The sequence below is a fragment of the Cervus elaphus genome, chromosome 18 (assembly GCF_910594005.1).
Source record: "Cervus elaphus chromosome 18, mCerEla1.1, whole genome shotgun sequence".
Taxonomy (NCBI): Eukaryota; Metazoa; Chordata; class Mammalia; order Artiodactyla; family Cervidae; genus Cervus; species Cervus elaphus.
The window spans coordinates 67,516,615-67,542,385 of NC_057832.1; the positions used below are offsets into that span (position 1 = coordinate 67,516,615).

The window sequence follows — 25,771 nt, forward strand, 5'->3', positions numbered from 1 at the left end:
TCATGGTAAATATACACCATAAAAAGGGCAGTGGAGCCCCACCTAAAATTATCAATAGGCTCTTCCCTGTTCAGCAAAGAACAAAGTTTCTAAAGAAGAGGAAACAGGTGAATATTGAGAAATACAGTAGCTCAGAAAATGCTAGCACAAAGGAAGTTCATTGCACAAAGAGGACCAGATCATGAAGAGTTTGCAATTTTTATGTGATGAATTAGAGAATTTTAAGTCCAAAAGGAAAAGCCTCCTCTACTTTTAAAGGAGGTTAAAAAAAAAGTGGGGTTTATGTTTCAAAACAAACAAACTGAAAAAGGATTCTAGAATCTAATAAAATCCAGGAAATGCTGGGTTAAAATAATTAATAATAAAAGCACATCTTTACCACAGGATTTCTCAGAGCTTCTAATATACAAATGTGTATTATGACTCTCCAAGAGGAGAATTTGATGTTAAGACATTTGCCAGATTTATTTGACCTGGAACCACTTTTTCCATAGAACATCTGGCAGGATACATTATTAAACCCATTCTAGGATATGATGTTGTTGTCTATGGGCTTCCCAGGTGGCACTAGTGGTAAAGAACCTGCCTGCCAACGCAAAAGAACCAGGAGATGTGTGTTTGATCCCTGGATCAGGAAGATCCCCTGGAGGAGGGCATGGCAACCCACTCCAGTAGTCTTTCCTGGAGAATCCCATGGACAGAGAGGCCCAGTGAGCTATAGTCATTAGGGTCCCAAAGAGTCAGACACAGCTGAACATGCATAAGAACTGAGAAGTTTCAGCAGGAGAATAAGGTGAACAAAAGCCACTTGCAGATCCTGATGCCCTGGTCTCCCAGCCTGGCCCCACACTGCCTCTTCAGCAGCACTTGTCAGCTGCTTCCATCCATCTTCTCTACACCCTGCACAAACTGAACATTTTGTTTTTCACTAAGCATGCTTCATACTCCCTTGCTTTGGAGCCTTTGAACAGTCTCCTCCTGAAATTCTACTCATCTTTCAGGATACACCTCAAAGACCACTTCTTGAGTAAAGTCATTCATAATTCCCCAAATTGTGTTGATAATACTCCCTTTGGGTGTTGCTTTTATTTCTGGTTAGCCCTTGTTTCATTCTATTTTGGCAATGCTCATGAATAATGATGGGGAATGTTGGTCACTCCTTGCCAGAACCACCCACAGCCAGTTCTAAATTTTTCCTTCTATATTCACTACTTCCTCTTTGGGTTTTGTAATGGGATCTTCCCTGAATAATAGATGTATACACACACACACAACAGAGGGTTCCCAAATTTCCCTCACTGCACAAAAATGTGTAGAGAAAATTCAGCTTCTTTGTCTGTAACCAATCTAATCTTCGTCATTAGCACCCACCTGCTGAGTTGTGATAAAAACTGAGTTTATTCCTCTCTTATTAATTAATCTAATTCTCTCTAGGGAACTCAGTGTTTTTTTGGATAAATGTCTAGTCTTCCAGATGCTCTCTCTCAGCCTTCTCATCCCCAAAGAGACATCTGGGTATATGAGGTGTGTTTCCTATGCCCTCTTGACAGTAGAGCAGGGAGGTCTGGGATTTATATTCACTGTCCTTATGCTTTTCTCTGGACTAACAAACACAGAAGTATCACTGGGCCTGTCCTGGGATGTTCTGCTGGCATCTCTGTTAAGTTTGGCAGCTGGTGGGATTTATGACCTGACCTCTTTCGGTCTCCTTAAAGCCTCATTCTGTTTAAGCCCATCTTATCTCTCATTGAACATCTGGTCCTGGCACAGTGGTCTATCATGTGATACTCAGCTGCAAGGTCACCTCCACTCTGTGACAGCAACTCTCGGCATGCCAGAATAATTTACTATTAATAATTTACTCTTCCACCTCACCCCTGGGGCTTGCAAGAAAATCTGGGATTCTATCCAAGACTGAAATAAAAAGACTACTTGGGGTTGCTAAAGTCAGTATGAAGTACAGTGTAGTTGCTCAATAAAAAATTGAATGGAAGATTCCAAGAAGAAAAAAAAATGATTATAAATTTTAACTTTTTAGCATCTATGATACTATTTTCAAGAAGCTCTGCTATACATGATAATATAAATTGTATGCAAAGATTTCAATGTTTCCTGTAACTATTTTAACATATACAAATTTGATGTCTTACTTCTTTTAGTTTATCATCATTACCATCCAAGAGCATCATTTAGCAGGTGTGAGGCCCCTACACTTAGATACTTTAAATTTTAAGAAAAATAATCATGGTACAGATATACAAGTGAGAAACAAGAAAACTTGAGCAAAATATTACCTTTAAATTGAAAAGCAAACTGAGGATGCCACACACTAATCAGTGGGAAGGTCAAGACACAAAAAGAGTCTGCAGGTGAAATGAGGGTAGCCAAAGGCACGAGAGAAGTGGACTTTGGGATTTAAGCAGTGCAAGATTAGGGATGTCTCTGTGTGGCTGACCCATACTAATCCCATTTTGTCAGCTCCTTCTTAGACCCACCGTGCCTTCCCTTCTGAGTGGCTGAGCGTTAATATCCTCATAAGAAATGCATCCAAGCCTTATCAGCTTTTACCTTGCCTTCATTTGATATGAAAACCAGAAGGTTAACGATCATGAGACCCTCAGTGGAAGGAAAACCCCCTGGTTCTTGTCATGCAGATGTGCTTCTTCCTTAGCAATCAGATTCTACTTTAGTTTTGGCCTCTTTAAGTCCCTCTGTACTGGGTCAGGAAGATCCCCTGGAAGAGGCATGGCAACCCACTTCACTATTCTTGTCTGGAGAATTCCTTGGACACCTGTCCAAGGGTTGCAAAGGGACAGACACCACTGAAGCGACTTAGCATGCACACATACCCCTTTCAGGGTACTCTCTGGACCATTCTCAACTCAGTCTTGCCTGTATGTTAGTTACCCACAGTAAACTTCATAACTGCCTTCATGGAGTTGCCTGCTTCACTGTTTTCAGCCTTAAAGTTCCTTCTCTGTTTGAAGGATGGTATTCAATATCTCCACCTTCCAATAGTCTCTCAGTTATTCTCCATAAAGGTAATGCCGCTGCTGCTGCTAAGTCATTTCAGTCGTGTCCGACTCTGTGCGACCCCATAGATGGCAGCCCACCAGGCTCCCCCGTCCCTAGGATTCTCCAGGCAAGAGCACTGGAGTGGGTTGCCATTTCCTTCTCCAATGCATGAAAGTGAAAAGTGAAAGTGAAGTCGCTTAGTCCTGTCCGACTCTTAGCGACCCCATGGACTGCAGCCCACCAGGCTCCTCCTTCCATGGGATTCTCCAGGCAAGAGTACTGGAGTGGGGTGCCATTGCCTTCTCCAATAAAGGTAATAGTACAATGTTATTCAAATGAAATGGAGTATCTCTAAGAGTGACCTTAAACTCTCCTGCAAATACGAGACAATCTAAGTGGATTGCAAACAGAAGCTCTTAAATAGTATTCTAAAACATAGCTTCAGAATAAAGACAACCAAAGAATGAAGAGAATTAAACCCTTGCTAATATACTAATCATATCTGTTCTCATTCTTCTGTATTAGTTCACTGGTCAGAGATTGGCTTCTGGCTTCCTGTTAATTTTAACCTCAGCCGAATTTACATAACACTTGCTACTAAAGGGATGAGAGAAATCCAGACAGCTTTTAGCATATGAGTAATCAATTTTTTAATAGGCTGTAGTGGATATTGGGTACTGTGGAGGATTAGATACTATCTTAATAATGGGTCAAAGGACAGAAGAGGTTTTAAATATCATTTTTCTTCCTGAGAATATCTTGGAAGTTATGATTTTAAAAATAATAATATCTGATACAAAGTCAGGGATTCATTAGTTTAGTTCTTTTATTTTTTTGTTTTAAGTAAATTCTTCCCTGATGATCACTGCATCACCTAAGTGTGAAGCCAAGCAGTGACTATTTCATCATACCAAATACAATCTCCTTTCCTCTGAGAGGTGTTGAAAGGTTCATTTAATCCAATGACTCAATTGGAACCTTTTATAATGCATTTTATATGACACAAAATTTATCTACATTTAAAAAATGCATTGGAAGAATACCTCTGTTCATTTCAATGACCCTGAGAGTGCCCCAGTTACTTTAGATTATATAGATATTGTGCTACAACCTGCCGGCTTAACCGTAAACTTTTATCTTCAATTAACTTCTGGCTATGATCTATTTAAATCCTCGGAGAAGGTGGGAGAGGCAGGAAGTCAGAGAGAGGCAAAGGGTTCCTATTGGAATAAGGCAGCTCTCAATCAACATCAAAGGACAAGGAGAGCCACAAAAGCTGCAGAAAGCAGGGCATCTTGCCTTCACTCGGCCTTTGTTGAGCCTAGGTAGGCAAGAGCTGGTAAATTGAACTGAAAAATAGAAGCATTCCAGGTGGGCAAAGCAGCAAAGAGAAGAGCCTGGCCAGTCCTTCCCAGGCTCAGCAAGGCCTGGTTCCACGTGACCACTGGGAGATGGTACCCATGCTACCACAGAAGGCATTCATTAGTGCAAATGAGGTCAGAAGCAAAAATAAAATCCTAGAGCCTGTACAAGTGTATACATTTCAACTGGAGGAAGGCCATATCAAACAGACAATGAACACTCAATCCAATAGTAAGAGAGCTGAGGTTTGCTGTGAGTGCAAGTCAAAAGAATGGTGGGAGACGAGGTGTCACTTCCTCAAGCAAGTTATGTCCACAGTGCTTGCAGAGCAGGTATCACCCTATTGCAAAAGTGGCCAGCTATAGTCCATTGGGGTCGAAAAGAGTCAACCAGGACTGAGCATCTAACACTTTGGCAAAAGTGGAGAACTTCCTTTAGTATACCTACTAAGAGATGATCCCTGCCTTTCTTAAAGCAACCACATCCTCTTGATGATGTGGATACCTGTAACAAGCTTAATCTGACAAATACTTAACTCCCACCTATAGGCCTGAGTTCCCTTCCAGAAAGATGTCAGACCCCACTCAGCACTTCTTCTAGGTGGCTAATACCACTTAGAAGTGTGGGGCAACAGTCTCCGCTAAGCCATGTCAGCCGTGCCCTCTGTGTTCTGGGTTCCTGCTTACAACAGATACAAAAAGGATATTCAGCAATTTCAGGTCATAGCCCCTCATTAAGGAATTACTGATCTGGTTCAGGGCCAAACTCCTGGCTTCATATTTGCATCACCTGGGGAACTTTTGAAAAACAACCAGAGTCTAGGTAGGGCCTGGATAGGGATATATTTTAGCCTCTCTTTGCAAGCGTTTCCTTCACCTCTAAAATAGGGATAATAATAATGCCTCCCTCACAGAGGTCTAGTGAAGATTAAATGTGCTACTAAATAGAAAATGTTTAGAACAGAACCTGGCATCAGTGACCAATCATCCTGTTTTTTTAGGATTGAAATTGTCCCAGGATGCAGAATTTTCAATGCTAAAGCTTTAATGAGCAAGTGAAGTGTTAGTCACTCAGTCACGTCCAATTCTTTGTGGCCCCATGGACTATAACCCGCCAGGCTCTTCTGTCTGTGGAATTCTCCTGGCAAGAATAGTGGAGTGGGTTACAGTTCCCTCCTCCAGGGGATCTTCCTAACCCGGGAATCGAACCCCAGTCTCCTGCACTGCAGGCTTACCATCTGAGCCACCGGGGAAGGCTAAAGCTGAGACGTCCTGGGCAAACCAGTATGATGTGGTTACCCTACCTGGTACATAGTAAGTAGTGTATACATGTTAGAATTTTTTGATGATACATGCAAAGATTATTCACTTGAACTACATGTAGATTGTTACATATCTCCTACTTCTGTTTTTTCAAAAGTCAAATCATTTAAGCAAGCAGGACGCATACCACCTAAACTTCTCATCCTGGAATCAGGACTTCATATGGATTCTTTTGTCTTCAAGCTCATCATTTGAAGTAGAGGCCTGAATCTTTTCTGTTTCATCTTCCCCAGGGTTTTTACATTATCACCAGAAATTCACTTCTCATTGGCTTACTTTCTCTTAAAGCCTGCTTGTTAGAAAAGAGGCTTCCTTCTTATTGGCTCATTTGTTTGATCTTGTTTAATGAGGCAAATTTTTATAACACTAGGAGGTAAAACATCATTACTGTCAACAGTGCCCAGTTTTATTTGGCCTCCTATCACAGCACTTGCTATGCATAAAAAATTGCATTTCTTTCCCTTTTCTCATTGCTCAAGGCCACATAATCACAAACAGATTATTAGAAAATGTCTCCTATGCACTGGCCCAGGCTTACATAGATAATGCATGTGACATAATTAAAAAGTAATGTAAACTTTCACAAACACAACAGAACTTATCATTCCAAAATGAGATTGTCACCATGGAAGGAAATAATAGGAAGTACAAGAAAGAGTAGAACTTCAGTGCCAGATAAGTCCCAATTCTACACTAGTTCTAAGGGATTTAAATCACTTAAACATTTTGATTCTGCTTCCTCATCTAAATGACAAGGATAATACATGCATCATAAGACTTTGGTGAAGATTACATAAAAGTGATTCCTATTCATCACTGAGCTTCCTTCTTCCCACTTTTAAATCTAAGCTATCCTGGGGTGGAAGAGGAGGCACATAGCCATTCCAGAGAGGATGCTGCTAAATAGAATACTTTGGAATTACTTACACCATGTCTTCGTAAATTTCTCTACTGACAAAAGTTCAGGCTCTTGAGTCAAGTTTGATGACTAACGTGAGTGAGCTAAACAGGGCAACACCATCAGTCCTGACGATGAAAGCTCAGCCTTTCTGCACCCTGGTGCCCAATGAAATCTGAGAGATGGAGTTTTGGGAGAAGTAGAAAAGAATCGCTTTATTGTTATGCCAAGTTAAAGGGGACACAAAGGGCTCCTGCCCTTGAAAGCTGTTTCCCAGCTAGGGAGGATCTGAGGAAGAATTTTATAGCAATAATTCAAGGGCAAAGTTGCAGATAAGATTAGGGTGTGAGTAGGGCCGGGTTCAGCTAATCTTCTTAATGAGCTTCTGTGGTTCCATTAGACTGGCCTCAAGTGGTCTTCTCCCATGGAGAATGCTGACACCTTCCATTGTTGGGTTTTAATTCTATAAATGGGATTAAGGATATTGTTCTGTGTGTCCCCTGAGGTGGAACCAGGACCCTGCCCCAAAGCTATACTATCATTTCTTGGCTGCTCCTCCCTTGACTCTTAATCCTTTCCCTTCCTGGATTAGCAACATTTTGAATCTGCCCTTCAGAACCCAGGGGAGGTTATGGAGGTGGAACAGAAAGTCTCCCTGTGCCCAGGACCCCCTACAGGGGCCTGCTTGCTTTCAATAATAAAAATGTAACTACGCTAATAGGGCGCACCTCTAACCATTTCCAGTTTGGCATTGCCCAAACGGAATCCATTTTTGTGCAATCCCTTATATTTTTTAATATGCATCTGTATATCTTTTAACAGTTCTGGTGTCCAAAAAGGGAACCAAAGGAGACCCCAATGGCCCCCAAGAGCAATGAGCAACCAAGCATAGGACTTCATGAGCCCCTTGATTTCACTGTCTCTGGAAATGATTGGTAAGTCCTTTCTGGATCCTGGATCCAAGCTCCACAGCTTTTGAATTATGAGCTTTCAGACTTTATTTGAGCATTTGTTTTTCTGGATAGGGTCCAGAAGCTGGCCAGAGTTAGACTGGGTCTGGGATCAGACTAAGTTCAGCTTAGAAATGGGAGATAATCTGGACTGGGTCCAATGTAAAACTGGATTGGATGCAGTGTGAGGCCTCAGGTGAGTAAAATTATTTTGAGGCTAAACAAGTAGGTCAATGGAGAAGGCAACCCACTCCCGTACTCTTGCCTGGAAAATCCCATGGACAGAGGAGCCTGGTAGGCTGCAGTCCATGGGGTCATGAAGAGTCAGACACAACTGAGCAACTTCACTTTCACTTTTCACTTTCATGCATTGGAGAAGGAAATGGCAACCCACTCCAGTGTTCTTGCCTGGAGAATCCCAGGGACGGGGGAGCCTGGTGGGCTGCCGTGTATGGGGTCACACAGAGTCAGACACGACTGAAGCAACTTAGCAGCAGCAGCAAGTAGGTTAACTTTACCAAAGATAATACTGAATTACAGTGTACACCAGTGGAGAAGTTTTAATCATCTTAGACTGGCTTATCCATTTACACGGTTGCCCTAGAGACAAAGGAGTTTCACTCAAGCACTTACTAAAGAGAATAGAGGGGAAACTCCTTTTCTTCCTTTATAGTTTCTGGTGACCAGGATGAGACCTGCAGATGGGATACTGAGAAAACTGCAGAGGTCAGCAAAGGATGAGAATTCTCACCAAAGTCAGCTCCCCTAGATCTCTGTGGCGCCTAGTGTGAAATAAAATATTTCCTGCCATATCAGTAGACAGGGATGTCACAGTTATCAGTGATTACAGCCCTCCAATGTGAGCTGGTGAGTCATAAGGGCACTCAGGATGAAGAATACCTCCTTGCCATCAGATTACAGCCACTCCCTATAGTAAGCTCCAAAGGAGCTCGGGATATGAAAAACACAGGGTACCAGGTGAGGTGGCTATGAAAGGAATGATTTCAGTGAGCCAGATTCTTGCAGCTTCCCATACATAGACAAGTACTAAATTCCTTAATTTGGGATATCTGGTTTTCTTTAACAATATTTTTTTAAAGAGATAAATAAGGCCTTTATATACAGAGAAGAGCTAGTGGTAAGTGGAGTTAAGGTAGCACTAGAGGTAAAGAACCCACCTACCACTGCAGGAGACATGAGACCCAGGTTCGATCCTTGGGTTGGGAAAATCCCCTGGAGAAGGGAACCAGCAACCCACACCAGCATTCTTGCCTGGAGAATCCCATGGACATAGGTGCCTGGTGGGCTATAGTTCATGGGGTGACAAAGAGTCAGACATGACTGAAGTGACTTAGCACACATACAGAGAAGCATAAGTCAGTGGGGGCGGGTGGGCGGGCTGTCAGCAGCAGCAGCAGGCCAGACAGGGTGACCACACCAGCAGGGCCCTGTCAGTGGTAGAAGATGCCCCGGAAGCAGGCCTTGTCCTCCTTGTCTTTCTGAAGGATCTGCGCTTAGAGGCACAGCTTACAGCTAGATCTGCTCCTAGATCCATAGCTCAGGGCTCACCATAGTCGCCAGGGTGGGTCCCAGTTCCAGGACCTTGGCAAAGTCAGCCTGGGCTTCTTGAGTGTTCCACACTGCTGCATGTGCCTTGCTGTAGTTGAAGTAGGCCTTGACAGTGTCATCATACTTACTGAGGATGGAGTAGTAGTCCAGCACTTCTGATACTCCACCTTAAGCATCTCAATGTCAAAGATGAGAGGTTGGGCCTTCTGCTACAGGGCATCCAGATCAGCATGGCCCAGGGAATTGTGCTCCTGCGTCTGGGTGATGCCCTCCAGGGGGTCCTTGCTGGCTGCAATGTTGTGTAAACTCTTGGCCAATAGCCGATATAGGACCACATGCTTGACATCACAGCAGAACTGAGCAATCTCCTCCTCCCACATGGTATGCAGGATGGTCTCCCACAGGGACAGCTTAAACTTCTTGCCAATGATGAGCTCCTTGGGCTTGCCGCATGGCGGGCTGTCATCCAGCATGGTGTTCTCCTTGTCATTGCAAAGAGTCTGGCAGTGGAACGTGACTTTGGTTCCATCCTGAAAGTCAGGCAGCTTTCCTTGGCCCTCCTGTATCATGGACTTTTGGACCCCATCCTCCCAGAGTCTTTCAATAATATCCACCATACTCCTTCCTCACTGCTCTCTTTCAGCAGCTTCCAGACCAGCTTCCTCAACTTTTTGAATTTAGGCAACTTCTGAGCTGGCGTCATTTTGGCTATGGGCAGGACAATAATACTTTGATGTTCAGATTACCTGCCCTTTATGTGAAACTTCTATATAATCTGGCTCCTCCCCGCCTCTCCTCAGAGTAGTTCTCAGAGTTACTTGAGATGCTGTTTCCCAGGCTTGAAATTCTAAAACTTCCCACCAAATAAAACATAACTCTCAAATTTGGTGAAGGAACTGGCAACCCGCTCCATATTCTTGCCTGGAAAATTCCACCGACAGAGGAGCCTAGCAGGCTACAGTCTACGGGGTCACCAAGAGTCAGACAAGACTGAGCACGCACGCGCATGGCATAGAATTCTTTGAACTGGCAATTCTTGCTGCATGATGTTGTCTAGGCATCACTGGAGACTGAAAAAAATTCCTGCTCCATAAATAAGGCTAATTAAAAGTCTATATAAATTTTAAAAGGGGCAATACTTTCATTTTTTTCTTACTTAACAGTGTAAAAATTCTTTGAGCTAAGCTAAAACCATGGAAAAAACATACTACTTTAGTGTTTAGCAGTATACCAAAACTAGCAAGAGTTTTCTTCAGGATTTCGTTGAAAAATTAAGATTATATCTTGAGTGTGTCAGGGCCAGTCACATTGTTGGTGTTGCATCATAGTTACCTTAACTGTTTTAAACATGAATCCTCTGTGCCTGTGAATATACTTGCATGCTTCTACTTGACTTTACTGACTCAGCTTTTAGGTTGGGACTATTTTTTAAGTCAACAAAAGAAGAAGCTAAAATCTTACATAGTCCCTTTTTTTCCAAATTTAGATTGGCAAGGAAAAAGATTGATTATTGACCCTTTCTCTCCCAGGGGCAGCTATTTCCTTCCTGTCTCACTGTGTATCCTGAGAGGTTGACCTGGCTACCATCAGATTGTAGGGCCCCAAAATATGGCCAGATACAAATGTGGGTTGTACTCCATTTGCAGCTAGGGTCCTACCAGCTATTCCCTGCTCTCAAGGGAATTGTCTAAGTCATTCTTTCAGTTATCTTTGGGAGTGGCTCTAGATCTCAAAAGGGTAGTATGTTTTGTGTTTCATTGGAGACCCCTTTTGTGTCCATGTGCTGTGTTGAGCTGTGCTGTGCCTAGTTTCACAGTTGTGTCTTTTTGTGACTCCACAGACCATAGCCCACCAGGCTCCTCAGTCCATGGGATTTTCCAGACTAGAAGACTAGAGTGGGTTGCCATTTCCTCCTCCAGGGGATCTTCCCAACCTAGGGATTGAATCTGCATTTCGTGTGTTTCCTGCATTGGCAGGTGGATTCTTTACCACTGGGGTAAAGAATCACCTGGGGAACCCCTGTCAAGAATATTTACTCTTTGTCTCAGGTAAAATGTGAAACAATATATTTAAGAGGATTATTTTTTAAAGTAGTTCTCCGGTCAGAAATTGACCTAATTGAAAGCTGACATTCAGACTCTGGTAAGAACTGTTTTTTAGACCTTGTCTACTAAGCTAAAAAGCAGAGACATTACTTTGCCAACAAAGGTCCATCTAGCCAAGGCTGTGGTTTTTCCAGTAGTCATGTATGGATGTGAGACTTGGATGATAAAGAAAGCTGAGTGCCAAAGAATTGATGCTTTTGACCTGTGGTGTTGGAGGACGAGAAGGGGATGACAGAGGATGAGATGGGTGGATGGCATCACCGACTCAATGGACATGAGTTTGGGTAAACTCTGGGAGTTGTTGATGGCCAGGGAGGCCTGGCACACTGCAGTCCATGGGGTTGCAAAGAGTCAGACACAACTGAGCAACTGAACTGAACTGAACTGAGCTAAGCTAAAATGAAACTACGTACCCAGAGGGAAAGAAAACCATTCTGAAGCCATTGTGGAAGGATTACTAAACATTCCAAAGAAATATGGCTCTAAATCTAGAATGTAGGAGTCTTTTGATTTCCATTTTTGTTGGAAATCTTCTCCCAGAAATGAAAAAGGAAATTGAGGATAATGCAAGGTTGGATGGCAGGGTCAGCTTCTTGAAATTATGTAGATTACAACCCAATTCTTTGAGGAATTAAAACAATTGTACTTGTCTTACAATTGAGTCTTTACCAGAACAGAAATGCAGCTCTAGCAACAATTCAAAGTCTACCTATCTTGTTACCAACCCCCCAAACTTCCCTATTTATCTCAAAAGGCTTGTAGATGTTGTAAAACATCTGAATTTTGGAAACAAAAGTCCTTTTGGAGAAATTTACAGCCTTTCTCTGTCCTTTGAGATGTAAATGTTCTACCTGGTCTTCCTTAGGAACCCAGCTCCATCTCTTGAAATGCAAAGTTATGAAAGAATTTTTATCAGAGAAAAAATAAATTAAACTATTAGGAAACAAGGTGAATGAAAAGTCTCAAGCCTTTTTCACAAATATTAGTAAAAGCTTTAGCCATCTGACATGTAATCTTAACTTATTCTTTCTCCCAGAAATACAACCAGCCATTCTTTTACAAACCAGAGTTTTGCATTATTGCACCTCACGGATAACATTTTAAAGCAAAAAATATAAAATCAATGTGTCTGCATGCCTTTGTATGTATGTTATAGTTGTGTGAAATTTTTCTGCCTCTGAATGATATTGCCAAAACTAATTTGTCAAGAGTTCTATTTAATTTACTTGAAGACAAACAAAATTTTAAATTAATTAAATGTGCTCTCAGAAATAAATAAACTAACCCAAATGTTTTTCAAGTTCACATGATCTAAGATAAAAACTAAACTTTGTTGGTTTAATTACAATAGGAATGTCTTTAGAGTTATAAACACTGAATATGATACTTTGATTCGACCTAGATTCACTAAAAGTCGAATAAGCTCATGTTTTCTCTGTTACAGAATTGAGGGTGCTTGTGAGGGGAAAAATATATTTCAGTAGAAAATTATAATACCGTTTTGTGGATATCAGATTCTAGTTCCATTTATTGTCTTTGAGGTTTTGTTATGTATCTATAAACCAAACTAGATCCTGATTCTACCAGTTTCCTCAAATATCTGGCTACAAGTCTCCAGACTAACATTTTCAATTTTCTCCCACCCCTTCTGAGTTGGAATCCTTAAGAACAAAGACTGCCCTTGAACCTCTCTGGCAGGACGATACCAGATATGCCTGATAACCCAGAAGGCAGCCAAACTTCAAGAACTTGAACTTTGGGTCCACATCCCCCAATTAAAATGGGCTCTCTAGACTCTTGGAACTGCACACTAGCTGGAGATCTAAAATTTAAATTGTCTTGGGAAGTTCCTCCCCAGAAGCAGATGGCATCCTGAGGTAGACAGCTCTCCCAAAATCAGAGGTCAAGATCCGCATTCAAGATAAAAGCTTGTTTCCTTTTGCTTTTTCACAACTTAGTTTTTCTCTCTGTTAATGCATGAGAAAACAGAGCTCCTTAAATTTGGCAACTATTGCTGAATCTACTGCTAAGCCCATAGCTGCGCAACAAAAGTGCCTATATTTTCTTGCTAAAGTGGTTTTAGGTAGTAGAATTGCTTTTGGCTGAACAAAGATGAGTCTGTGCCACAGCAAATACCTTCTGCTCTACCTGCATCAACACCTCTGGTATTGTAGAAAATAGAGGAAATAAATAAACCGCTTGACTAAAACAGGCTGTTGCCCCTTCAGGTACATTCCTTAGTTTATTTGCTAACAACCGGTTTGGTTCATGGGGGCTCTGTCTAAGGAGCATACATCAGTGCCTTGGTATTACCCTCCTAATAGCTATCCTGGAAGTGTCCCTGGTGCACTATGTTCTCCAAAAAGTCTTAAATGAATGTCCACAGTCACCGGTAGTTCATTAGATGGTCTCAGAATACTTGAGAACAATCAAGATGAACAGCAGAAACAATCTCTTCCACAGATCTGCCATCGTAACCTGAGTTTCACAATCAGACAAGAGCAGCTTAGATCTGATGGTGACTGAGAGTAGCACTGACATTACATTTCTGGTCAATATCTCATGTATCAGAGGATGACCAAAAGGGGAGAACTGTTTAACTAATTGAACAGGGAGGCCATTAGACTGATGTGGCTATGATGCCTTAGTGGCCTGTTTAAGCAAATCAAAATCTAAGCCTGTAAATGCCTCAAGGTAATGAAATCAAAACACTAAGGACACCAATTACAAACAGTCAACTAAGCTTTTTGCTGTAGACAATCAATAATTTCTTTAACTTCTCCCTTTTCCCTAGAAAACTATCTCCCTGGGCTCCAAACCACTTTTCATTTGACACTTGTTGTTTTTCAGTCATTCAGTCATGTCTGACTCCCTGCCACCCCATGGACTGCAGCACCCCAGGCTTCCCTGTTCTTCAACTCCTGGAGCTTGCTCAAACTCATGTCCATTCAATAAGTGATGCCATCCAACCATCTTATCCTCTGTTGTCCCCGTCTCCTCCTGCCATCAATCTTTCCCAGCATCAGGGTCTTTTGTAATGAGTCAGCTCTTTGCATCAGGTGGCCAAAGTATTGGAGTTTCAGCTTCAGCATCAGTCCTTCCAATGAATATTCAGGATGGATTTTTTCCTTTAGGATTGACTGGTTTGATTTCCTTGCAGTCCAAGGGACTCTCAAGAGTCTTTTCCAACACTACAGTTCAAAAGCATCAATTTTTTGGTGCTCAGCTTTCTTTATGGTCCAACTCTCATCCATACATGACTACTGGTCAAAACCCAAGCTTTGACTAGATGGACCTTTGTTAGCAAAATAATGTCTGCTTTTTATTATACTATCTGGGTTTGTAGTAGCTTTTCTTCTAAGGAACAAGTGTCTTTTAATTTCATGGCTACAGTCACCATCTGCAGTGATTTTCAAGCCCAAGTCTCTCACTGTTTCCATTGTTTCTCCTTCTATTTACCATAAAGGGGTGGGACTGGATGCCATGATCTTCGATTTTTGAATGTTGAGTTTTAAGCCAGCTTTTTCACTCTCCTCTTTCACTTTCATCAAGAGGCTATTTAGTTCCTCAGTTCCTCTTCACTTTCTGCCATAAGGGTGGTGTCATCTGCAATCTTGATTCCAGGTTGTGCTGGAAAAATCACAATTAGCTGCTGAACAACCATCGACTGAAGAATGTTGGATCCCACCATAAAAAGATACCCTGCATCCAAGGGCAAAGGAGAAGCCCCAACAAGATGGTAGGAGGGGCGAAACCACATTTAGAATCAAACCTCATGCCTGCCAGAGACGCTCAGAGGGTGCAGACAAATCCTTGTGGATGACCAGGATCCAGGGAAAGAAACAGTGATGCCCACAAGAGACTAAGTCAGACCTGCCTTTGAGTGTTTGAGTGTCTCCTGAGGAGGCACATGTCGGCAGTAGCCTGCTGCAGGGATGGGGCTCTGGCTGCAGCAGACCTGGGATGCGTGGTGTGTGACATAAGTTCTCTAGGAGGAGGTTGCCATTAGCCCCACCATAGAGCCGCTGAGCAGACAACCTAGAAACAGGAGAACAGTCAAAGAAGTTATACCAAAGAAGTTCTTGCACTGTTGCAAAAGTTCTAGGGCCCAAAACACATTTCCCAACCTGGGGATCCAGCAAAGGGACTAAGAATCCCCAGGGAATTTGAAGGTCAGTGGGATCTGATTACAGAACTTCCACAGGACTAAGGAAACAGACTCTTGGAGGGCACAAACAAAACATTGGGTGCACCAGGACCCACAAGAGACTGAGCCAGACTTGCCTGTGAGGGTCCAGGAGTCTCCAGCAGAGGCGTGGGTTGACAGCGGCATGCTGTGGGGTCAGGGGCACTGAATACAGTGGTCCTGGGAGCTTCGGCATGCTCCTTTTGAAGGAGGTCTCCATTACTGCTCTTACCCCTACCATAGTTTGGCCTTAGGCCAAACTACAGAGTGGTAACACAGCCCCCATCAGCAGAAAATTGGATTAAAGATTTTCTGAGCATAGCCCCACCCAACACAGCAAGACCCAGTTTACCCCACAGCCAGTCCCTCCCATCTGGAAGCTTCCACAACCCTCTTCATCCATCAGAAGGCAGACAGGATGGAAACCACAATCACAGAAAACTAACTAAAACTGATCACATGGATCACAGCTTTGTCTAACTCAATGAAACAATGAGCCATACCGCGTAGGGCCACCCAAGTCAGACAGGTCTTGGTGGAGAGTTCTGACAAAATGTGGCCCACTGGAGAAGGGAATGGCAAACCACTTCAGCATTCTTGCCTTGAGAACCCCATGAACAGTAGGAAAAGGTTTGACACTGCCCAGTTCCAACTGATTCATTTTGCTCAAATAAACTCTTAAAATTCTTAAAAAATAAAGTAATAAAGCAAACCAGGTCATAAACTAACTTTCAAGCAATTCAGACACAGGGTTTTTAAAAATATTTTGAAAAATAATTTTTTTTTTCGAATTTGTCTGTAGCTTCCCAAAATAATTCCTTAAACTAACAACCCTAAACTGAATGATTACTTCTATATTCATTTTAAAAATCACACTTATTCTCATCTATTTCATATAATTAAAATTAATTCTAGTTTCAGACACCAATTTAGATATTCTAATCACCACTGATGCTTGATATGTCATAAATCAAATCTGAAAATTATTTCTTATATCAGGCTAATCCTAAGAAATAATTTTTAGCTTTGGTTTATTTTGCAGATCTAAATTGTTATATACAGAATGGATTAACAACAAAGCCTTACTGTGTAGCAATATTCAACAGCCTGTGATAAACCATAATGGTAAAAATATGAAAAAGAATGTGTGTGTATATATAGATATATAATTGAGTCACTTTGTTGTATAGCAGTAGTTAGCACAATATTGTAATTCAACTATACTTCAATAAAAATAAATTTTAAAAAATCTGCAAAATACATAGAGAATTATTTCTTGTTTCGTACATTCTTCAGGGTTTATATAACAAGGAACAAGTATATAAGGAATAAGCATATAACATGGAAGAGTACATATGGTACTCTTTTTTAAAAAATTTTTAATTGGAGGATAATTGCTTTGCAATATTGCATATGGTACTCTTGATGATTGCTACATGAGAGGCAGATTTCCATAGCCAGAATGAAGAAGAGATTTGTGTTTCTCACCTTGACATTGAGGACAAAACATTCACATAAACTGGTTAAAAATCTTTTGGCTTCAGTGTGATTAAATAATATGCTTGTATCAATATCTATTCACTTTGCTGTGAACTCTCGGCCTCAACGTACATTATCAGAAACATGAGACATGTTTTCTTATTTCTCAAAGTAAGAGGTTTTTCTCCTAGTTCTGACTGCCATAACTGTCTCAAAGGAAAAAAAAAAAAAAAAAAATACGCCCTCAGCCACAAAGATAAATTATAGAAGAACTAAAAAAAAAGTTAGGTTTACTGATTTAAGAGGCACTTGGTGAGCTTTCAGACCTCAATTAAGGCTGTGATTTGAGAAAAAGAAAATGAATTTTCCAAGCAATTAGGTGGTAATAGATCTAATGGCTTTGGGGGGAAAAGAAATGGGTATATTTAATTTTGACAAGTGGCTGCCGTGCATGTGTTATATAACCTCTTTTGATAAGTATTTTTGCTCCAAATACCTTTTTTAATTATCTGCAAATGCCTTTTACAGGGAATTATAAAGAGTAACAACCACAAAGAAGACAGGCATTCTGCCCTACTGAGTCAATAGCATTCACTTTTCTAAAAACATCTCATATTAATTTCATAATACTTATTTTAAAAAGTCCAAAAATATGTGCTTACCAATAAACCATATGGTCTCAGAAGGATATTTTACAAGAAAATGTGTCAGCTTTCATAAACTTCCACAGGGGACCCTTTTCCTTTTGAAAGAAAAAAATCATACATTGAACACACAGTGGAATTTGAACATGAAAAGACTTTTTAACAGCGTGAGAATGCAATAGGCTCCAACAAAATCAGTGCATTTTATATTGAAGTAAGGTTCTGTGTTCAGCTCATTCGTGGGACAAAAGAACACACTACCAGTTACAGTGATACAGCCCAGGTATTCACGTTAATGTAGATTGAAGTTCCTCATTTACTTATTGTTGAAGGACAAGCTAAGACTGAGTCATCCGAAAATAGGACCACATTACTATACCTTATTCCAGAGGTAAAAATCTTTTTTTTAAGCTCTTTTGTTCACAGTGTACAATTTTCTTCATTATTTGACCCTACTTTTATCCCTGCCAATTTAGAGTGCCAAAATTTGTCCTACAAAGCCTCACAAGGAGGAAATCCTCCATCCACTAGTCTTGTATGAGCAGGGAATTAATTCTCTGAGCTTTGGCACCTGCCTCTTCCAGACCCCAGAAGCCTGACCTCTCTGACCTACAGAAGAGCAAAATGAGTTGGCTTTAGGGTACAGAAAATATTTCAAGCTAGCCAAATGAATGAGGTTTCTCTAAAAGAAGGCATACAATTAAAACACATAACGGTTAAAAAAAAAAAAAAACCACCACATAATGGTTACACCTAAAACTTGGCTGGAGACAAAAGAAGTTTATGTCTACTTTGCTGGGGTTGAAATAATTGTTCACAAAATAAGAATTCTGAGGTCATACCAGCAATTAATCAATGAGTGGGACAATAGCCAATCCATTCAGTCACTTTAACCACAGTGATAAGGAATATTGGTTATTTCTTTTTAAAATTTTTATTATTATTATTTGACCGTGCTGGGTCTTCACTGTGGTGCACCGGCTTTTCTTATTGCAGCCCACAGGCTCTCTAGAAGAGCTGGGCTCAGTAGTCGCAGGTCACGAGTTTAGTTGCCTCACAACATATGGGATCTTAGTTCCCCAACCAGGGGTTGAACTCACATCCCCTACACTAGAAGAAGGATTCTTTGCCACTGGATCACCAGGGAAATCTCATGAAAAGTGATTTCTAAAGCCAAATCTTTCAGGAGGGGATCATCTGTTTATTCAGATGACAAAACCAATGGGTCAATTCCACTGCCCATTTGGTCCTTTATGTGATGAAATCTGAGGAATGCTTGCTGTTATCTGAAATGGAAGCATAGTGATATTGGTGATAATTGGTGAAAGCAGAGCCTCTCCTAACCCCAAGAGAGGAAGCAAGGGGACTATAAGATAAGCAGAGGATGCACTCAGCTCAGGAAAAGCTGGACAGGACATCAGTGCCACAGAATTAAGCAGGAGAAAGCAGCACAGATCATGCAGCCAAAGTAACTTAGGGTGGAGCTAAAAACACCAACACCTAATTAGTCATAACAACAACTGGCATATGGTAAGCACAAATGTTTGTCAGAAATTGTGTTTAGCTCAGCAAATTTTTTTAACATTTAAAAAAATTATTTATTTGGCTGTGCCAGGTCTTAGTTGCATCATGTGGGATCTTTGATCTTCTTTGGGCATGTGGAATCCTTACTTGTGGCATGTGAGATCTAGTTCCCTGACCAGAGATTGAACGTGGGCCCTCTTCATTGGGAGAGCAGAGTCTTAGCCTCGGGACCACCAGGAAAGTCCCCTATCTCAGCAAATCCTGACCATGACCTTTGATAGTGAGCTTCCCAGGTGGCACTAGGGGTAAAGAACCCACCTGCCAATGCAGGAGACATAAGAGACATGAGTTCCATCCCTGGGTCAGGAAGATCCCCTGGAGGAGGGCATGGCAACCCACTCCAGAATTCTTGCCTGGAGAATCCCATGGACAAGAGGAGCCTGGTGGGCTATGGTCCAAACAGTCGAAAAGAGTCAGATACGACTGAGCAACTTATCATGCATGCAATGCATGCCCATGTTAGATAGAGAGGAAGCTGAAACTCAGAAAGCCAGTGGTGGAATCAGATACCAATCCAGGCAATATAACTTCATGTTCCGTGCTTTTGCCAGGACCCCTTAGGAGCACTGGCTGGAGTAAAGAAATAGCAAAAATGAGCATGAAACTGAAATGAATCAGTCAAACATCAAGGGAGGGGCAAAAGGAGCCAGTGGACACTGTTTAAACTGTGGAGCCCTGCAGCCAGGGCCACAGGTAGGTGTGTGATGCTGCTTTGGAAGCCTGTGCTCAGCCTCATCCCGCAGCTTTAGTGAATGAAGTCGCTCAGTCATGTCCGACCCTTTGCGACCCCATAGACTGTAGCCCATCAGGTTCCTCCACCCATGGAATTTTCCAGGCAAGAATACTGGAGTGGGTTGCCATTTCCTTCTCCAGGAGAGCTTCCCGACCCAGGGATTGAACCTGGGTCTCTCACATTGCAGGCAGATGCTTTACCATCTGACCTGGGAAGCTCCAGCTGCTTTAACCACCTGTAATTACAAGCCACCCTCAGACAGGGATAACTGGAAATAGCAGTTTTGGTTAGCATGGATCGTTCAAGAGCAAATTCTGCAAGTCAAACAGAACTCTTCACTTAAAAAAAAAATCCAAAATCTTACTTGAGGAATATACCAACATGTGGAATATCAGGCCTTCATCTGGGGAGCTCAAAACATTTTGTAAACACTCTCACAGTGGCCCTCACAAAAGAATCCTTTTTATTCTGTGCCCTGAAGCTAGGGTTGGAATATTAGAGAACCCAGTAGCTTCATACAACTGAGGGATATCCTGTACTTTCACCAAGGCTAGAGAGAAGACAGTGATGATTTAGAAACTGGAATCTCAGTTTGTTTTGCAGGGATTACACATACTTCAAAACCTCTGAAGGATGTGTTACTTACTGTGAATCAAAGCATCTGTGGTAGAGTGTACCTAGCAGATTAATCGCATTTCCTGTGTTGATTTGTTAAGCAATTAGAACATGTGCCATATAAAGTCTTACACCCATTATGCCATGCTGGTAAATAGCCAGCTTTAATCTTCAGTATCTTTAAGTGGTTGCCATTGTGTTATATTGTCCTCAGTGGATCCATGCATTTCTACTTATAATTCCTCTATTTCTAGAAGTGTGGTTTGTAAAAAAAAAAATAGCTCTGACCTGTCAAATCTATAATATGGAATTGATTCTCTTTACTAAATATATTTATAGCACTTTATGTTTACAAATGGATCAGTTTAGGTAAGTGTGGCTATTTCTTTTTTTTTTAACTGGAGTAGAATTGCTTTACAATGTTGTGTTAATTTCTGCTTACAGCAAAGTGAATCAGAAGTATGACTATTTTCATCTTACTCTGGAAGGCTAAAGACCACATGGCTATAATTCCCCCTCTAAACCGTGATCAAGCCAATTAGAAGTCTATTGATACTCAGCGCAGTTTTTGGCTCATGTTTTTCTTCCACTGAGGCAAAAAATAAAGAAATATGGACAATTAAGGATTTTAATTTAAATGATTATAGATAGAAAAGCTGAATGACTCAGACTAAATCCTTCCCTAATTCTCATTTTATATCAGTATTAATGTTTCTGGCAAGAATTACTCTCTAAGTAGCCTATGAACTGATATTTCAACTTTTCTTCAGTTATAAGGTTTAGGTAGACATATGCTATAGAACAAGCACTGTAATTAGCTTTAGGGGCCTCTAAGGGCAATCACAGGACAAAAAGTCCAGCCCTCTTCAAGTGACTTCAAGTGTGCTCAGAAAAACACAACACAGACACACAAAATGTCTTGATTAACCAGGACGCCCAAAGATGCGGGACAGTATTCACACCAAATCCTAATAAATATATCCAACTGCAGAGCTGAGAAGACTTCTGAGCCGCTGTCAACAGCCACTTGGTTTCAAACAGTATTGAGCCAAACCAAATTCCAGCATAACAAATGGGTAACATTCTTTAGGCTTTGCTGTGACAATATTTGAAAGCATAAACCAAATGAATACATGCTGAACTACGGTTCTCCAACTGTGATCTCAGACTCGCAACATCAGTACCACCTGGCACTTGGACGTACATATTCTCTGGGCCCTGCCCAGACCTACCAAACCAGAAACTGTGGGGGAAGAACCCTACAATCCGTTTTCAGAACTTTTCCAGGGGATTCTGAAGCACACTAAAGAAAAGTCATCTGTTTCAGGTGGAATGAAATCAGGAATGTTTCTTGAAGGAAGAGAATCTGTAATCAGACTTGACAAGAATTAGAAGGCTTGCCTGAACTACAAGCAAGACCAGAGAAACAGATTGAACATTTACCTTTTCAATATGGTTTAAACACTAAACCATATTATTCAACCACTTTGGCTGATCTATTTTCCATTGATGTTGCAACCTCAAAAATATACACTTCACAGCCAGCCGTTTAAAAAAAAAAAAATTGATCATCACCCCCAAAATATTTGAGAATTTATATGCTATCATTCAAGATGAAAAGTGAAGCATTTCCCTTCGCTGATAATTATTATTTCTTTTCTTTGTCCATTTCATAAGCCATATATTTAGCTCAAAGGTGAAATTTGTATAAAATTTACAAAATATAAAGAGGCTAAGGCTTCTCTAGTGGCTCAGTGGTAAAGAATCCGCCTGCCAGTGCAGGAGACAGAGGTTCAATCCCTGGTCCGGGGAGATCCCACATGCGGAGGAGCAATTATGCCCAGTGGGCCACAACTACTGAGCCTGCACTCTGAAGCCTAGGAGCCACAATTACTGAAGCCCATGTGCCTGTTAGAGACTGTGCTCCTCAATAACAGATGCCTCCACAATAAGAGAGGTCCACACACCACAACTAGAGAGTAGCCCCCAATTGCCGCAACTAGAGAAGAGCCCACTGCAGTGAAGACTCAGCACAACCAAAACTAAAAATACATAAAGTTATTGAAAAAGAGACTTCAACTGTCAAAATATTCTTAAAATATATATATGTGTGTATATATATATATATGTATATATACACACACACATATATATGAAAGGGCTGAAATTAATGTGAATATGATGCCACAAAGATTACTAAATTCTAGTCAACTTTTAAGTTCTCATTTTTTGTGCCACAGATGACGTTTCTTAACACAAATGCACTACATTTTTCATTAGCCTCCATTTCATTACAATTTTAGTGTTCTACCTCCCCCTTGTGGTGAAAATTATAATTTTACTATTTTTGAAGTTGAAAAGAATCCCCCGAATAGTCAACAGCAAAGGCTTATTCATACCCAGGATCAAGGCTTCCCTGGTGGCTCAGAGGGTAAAGCCTGCAATGCAGGAAACCCGGGTTCAATTCCTGGGTCTGGAAGATCCCCTGGAGAAGGAAATAGCAGCCCACTCCAGTACCCTTGCCTGGAAAATCCCATGGATGGAGAAGCCCATGGGGTCGCAAAGAGTCGGACACGACTGAGCAACTTCGCTTTCACTTTCATCAAGTTTAATAGAAATTGACAGATTCATTCCTCTCATTGTTTCTGTATCCTTTTGAAATACCTGATAGTTGGTAGAATTTGTACTTTTAACCTAGATAAAAGTCTTTATCTAGAAGCAGACAAAAATAACTGATAGGAGTAGACAATTAATAAATTTTTTCAAACATTCAATTGTTAGTTTTTTAGAGTGCCTGAAAAAAAGAAATTCAGTAGTTCAGACTAATATGGTTGTTACTGTTAAAAATGAAGTCACTAAAACTACACAGAGCATGTGTGGTGGACTTCTCACCATTTATTTTGTAAATACTGTACTAGTCAACAGATAGCTATTGCTGGGGTGGGGGGAGGCCCAGTTTAATCAGAATTTCATTATAAAATCTAAAATTTGCAGCTCTAGAGCTATGGCAGTTTAAGTGCCACCGCAGCAACACATTTCAGTCACCATCAGAATGAACCTGGGCTAAATTACTGGGGTTATGAGAGTGGTTTCAAGACTGAGAACTTAAAAAAGTGAAAGAAAAAAAAGAGAGAGAGAGAGAAATGACAATGTCAACACCTAAGTGTGTTTGCATCTATGATACATCCAGTTTTCAACTCCTATCTTCCTTCGGTATCTGTATCATAACTTAAGGAACCTTGATTATGTGATCAAATGACACCACACTGCAACCACACAAGGGTTCCATGTATGAGATGACCTGGTTCGACCTTAGTCCAAGCAAAAACTGAGAGAACCAACAATGAACTCGACTTTCAAGCATTCTAGTTTCCTCCATCTTGGCGACTGTTAGACAATGACATTTATTAAACTGCTATGTTCAGGATGCTGAGCTAATGAGATACTCAGAAACCTTTTTGTCCTTGAAGGACCAGCTCAAATGCCAGAGTGTGTCTAAAGCCAGACTGAATTAGTTCTTTCTCTTCAATTATATAAGCAATTTACTTTTACAGCTAAGAATGCACTTCAAATATCGTTTCAAAACTATTGTGTGCCCATCTGTTTCCTTCACTAGACTCTGAGCTCTCTAAGCAGAGGAACTATAACTTAATCATATAGAATCATTAACATCTAGCATAGTGCCTGGCAAATAGTCAGTTCAGTTCAGTTCAGTCACTCCGTCGTGTCCGACTCTTTGCGACCCCATGGACCGCAGCACGCCAGGCCTCCCTGTCCATCACCAACTCCCAGAGTTTACTCAAACTCATGTCCGTTGAGTCAGTGATGCCATCTAACCATCTCATCCTCTGTCGTCTTCCCTTCCCACTTTCAAACTTTCCCAGATTCAGGATCTTTTCAAATAAGTCAGCTCTTCACATCAGGTGGCCAAAGTATTGGAGTTTCAGCTTTAACACCAGTCCTTCCAACGAATATTCAGGACTGATTTCCTTTAGGATGGACTGGTTGGATCTTCTTGCTGTCCAAAGGACTCTCAAGAGTCTTCTCCAACACCACAGTTCAAAAGCATCAATTCTTTGGCACTCAGCTTTCTTTATAGTCCAACTCTCACATCCATAAATGACTACTGGAAAAACCATAGCCTTGACTAAACAGACCTTCGTTGGCAAAGTAATGTCTCTGCTTTTTAATATGCTATCTAGGTTGGTCATAACTTTCTTGCCAAGTAGTAAGCGTCTTTTAATTTCATGGCTGCAGTCACCATCTGCAGTGATTTTGTAGCCCAAAAAAATAAAGTCTGACACCGTTTCCACTGTCTCCCCATCCATTTGCCATGAAGTGATGGGACCGAATGCCATGATCTTAGTTTTCTGAATGTTGAGCTTTAAGCCACCTTTTTCACTCTCCTCTTTCACTTTCATCAAGAAGCTCTTTAGTTCTTCTTCGGTTTCTGCCATAAGGGTGGTGTCATCTGCATATCTGAGGTTATTGATATTTCTCCTGGCAATCTTGATTCCAGCTTGTGCTTCCTCCAGCCCAGCATTTCTCATGATGTACTCTGCAGATAAGTTAAATAAGCAGGGTGACAATATACAGCCTTGACGTACTCCTTTTCCTATTTGGAACCAGTCTGTTGTTCCATGTCCAGTTCTAACTGTTGATTCCTGACCTGCATACAGATTTCTCAAGAGGCAGGTCAGGTGGTCTGGTATTCCCATCTCTTTCAGAATTTTCCACAGTTTGTTGTGATCCACACAGTCAAAGGCTTGGCATAGTCACTAAAGCAGAAACAGATGTTTTTCTGGAACTCTTGCTTTTTCGATGATCCAGCAGATGTTGGCAAATAGTAGGCACTCAATAAATGTTTGCGAAAAGAACTGAATAAGTGAAGGTGGATTATACTTCAACAAATAAGTTGAAGTATAATCATTGCCCTTAACTAGTTTTTATGGCTAATCTTCATAGGCTTTCTAAGAATATATTGACAGTATGGTTTATTGTATGATTACAAAAAGTGTGATCTCTCCAGGGATTAAGGAGTGGTAAGAAAGGTGTTTTGTTAGCTAAATGCCATTCAAACCAGCTTTTTCAGGTTTTCTTCCACTAGCCCTTCCCTTGAAGCACAGAGCTTGTTTTGCAGCCAAAGTGAGCTGGGAACCCTTTCCTTTCATTCTTTCTTTTTCTTTAATTTATTTTTGGCTGGCCTGGGTCTTTGCTGTGGTGCACAGGTTTCCTATTGTGGTGGCTTCTATTGTGGAGCACAAGCTCTAGGGTCCACGGGCGTCAGTAGTTGAGGCTCACAGGCTCCA

The 25,771-nt window shown here is 41.2% G+C and overlaps 1 pseudogene; it reads right to left on the reverse strand.

The window, feature by feature from the left end:
* Nucleotides 1–9,112: 9,112 nt before the first annotated feature.
* LOC122673862 lies at nucleotides 9,113–9,733 on the reverse strand (annotated as a pseudogene).
* Nucleotides 9,734–25,771: the final 16,038 nt, after the last annotated feature.